Raw genomic sequence first — 2464 nt, 5'->3', positions numbered from 1 at the left:
TAAAGAAGAGAAAGGAATGAAATAATGAAATAAATGGAACGCTATATCCCATTCTTTATATAGGAAGAACTGAGTTTGTAATGTAATCAGTTCTTTATCAGAATAATCTACAAATGTCATATAATCTCGATTAAAATAGCATTTTTGCCAGGTACAGCAGTTCCCACTTGTAATCCCAACACTTTGGGAGGCTGAGGAAGGAGAATTGCTTGATGCCAGGAGTTCAAGACCAGCCTGGGCAATAGAGTGAGACCCTGTCTCTAGAAAAACTAAAAAATTTAGCCGGGCTTGGTGGTGTGTTCCTGTAGTCTCAACCACTTGGGAGGCTGAGGTGGGAGGATTGCTTGAGCCCAGGAGTTCAGGGCTGCAGTGAGCCATGATTGTGCCACTGCACACTCCATTCTGGGTAACAGAACAAGGTCTTCTTTCTAAAAAATAAAAACGAAAATAAAAATTAAAGTAGCATTTTTTGCTTTACTTAGAACAACTGACACAAAAGTTTACTAGACAAATTAGCATGGCAGTATATTCAGGAAGATTGTGTGAAAAGGAACTCTAAGGGCAGAGGAGTAGCCCTTCAGTGCTACTGGAGTACTAACAAATTTCTTATGGCAAGACAAGGAATGGAGGAATGGGTGAATAAAATGACATATTTTATTCTTGTATGGAAAGAACATTAGTTTGAATTGGCAGCATATATGAAATAACTACATACATTTTTATTTATTTCTTGGCCTTGTTCAATTCCACTGACTTGCCCCTCATTATTAAAAAACTGGTTTCCTGTTTCTCTTCATTCAGCAAATTGAAGTTCTTTTGGCTCACATGAATTGGAAAAAAAATCATAGTGGAATGGATAAATACATATTTATAAATACATATAAATACATATGTAGTCATAGAAATATATTCAAGATTTAGGATAAAAAGTGTATACACAGGAGTGTGTTAGAGCATCATCATATTTGTATGTATAATTATATCTATTTTTATAATTTCTCTCTCTCTCCTGACATATGAATAAAACATTTTAAAGTTTTCCTGGAAGATGACAGTTTAATTTTAGTGAGAAAATGCATTCTGACTAGGATACAAATAGGGTTGTACATTGACTCCAAAGTACATGCTGTATTGTTATTTTAAAAATGGTATCTGAGAAAAACAATGACATCAGAGATTATCTTGACTGTTACTGTTTCTTACTCTTTATACTTTTCCCTATCAATAATTATGATTTTTAAAATGTATGTTCTAAGGTACTAAAACAAGTGATATAGAAATAAGATATCCCAAATATAGCATTAAGTGAAACGAACACATCATATATTGGTTATTATATCTGGAAGGTAAGATTAAAGGAAACTTGCATTGTTTTCTTTTTGTATTTGAAATTTGTATGTGTTTGCATTATATTTATCATCAGAAAAATTGTGGGGCTCAGTGGTACATGTCTGTAGTCCCAGCTACTTGGGAGGATGAGGCAGGAGGATCCCTTGAGTCCAGGACTTCGAGGCCAGCCTGGGTAACATAGTAGGACTCCATTTCTAAAAAAAAAAAAAAAAAAAAACAAAACAAAAAAAAACACGAAAATTCTAGTCATGAGCCTAAAGTCCATTTAATCTTTAGAAACCTTTCTTAATTGTTTAATCCACTAGAGAGTAAAATTTTTTGAAGTCTTTGGGTATAAAATAGAGAATAATCAATTAAAGAAATTTTGAATGCAGTATGTTTCTATTTGGAGAATAAAAAAAACTTTACTGATTTAAAAAATCTTAAACCAGATTTCCTCTACTGTGGATCAGCTCTTGTGTGAGGATTTGCACATCAGACCCGTATCCAAGTGAACGATATTCCGCATATACTGTATGGACATTCCTCTTCATCTGGCTACCTTTAAAATGTCATAACCTTTGATCCACTCTCTCTCTGATCTGCTCCAAGGACACAATCCTAACTACAGTAAAACACATTTTACTATATAAAACTATATAAAAACACATTTAATTCTATATTATTTATGGAAGCAAAAAAATTGAAGCAATCTAAATGTGCATGTTATGGAATGGCTTAATAAACTCATCGAATTTTAAAGTAACCATAAAATATTATTTTTCTGATGTGCTTGTATTAAAGGAAAAATGCTGATTATATTATGCTAAGGGAAACAGGAAGATAATAGTCTTTGAAGTCTGAATATAACTTAAAATAAGTTAAGACTATTTGCATGGCTGAAAGTTTTAATGCTTTGAGTTGCTTTGACATTTTACAACATATGAAGACATCAATAAACTGTATAGGGTGATTTGTTTTTTCCTCCACCAGAAAGAAAAGGCAAATCTACCAAGATAATTAGTTATTTAGAATGATCTAAATCAAAATGAACAATATTTTGTTTCTCTTAAACTGTGCATTTTATATGCCTCATAGAGATACTTAGCGATATTCAACAACCTTGCAAATGGAG

The sequence above is a fragment of the Rhinopithecus roxellana genome, chromosome 2, assembly GCF_007565055.1.
Source record: "Rhinopithecus roxellana isolate Shanxi Qingling chromosome 2, ASM756505v1, whole genome shotgun sequence".
In the NCBI taxonomy this organism is placed as follows: Eukaryota; Metazoa; Chordata; class Mammalia; order Primates; family Cercopithecidae; genus Rhinopithecus; species Rhinopithecus roxellana.
Note: the sequence above shows the minus strand (reverse complement) of the source record.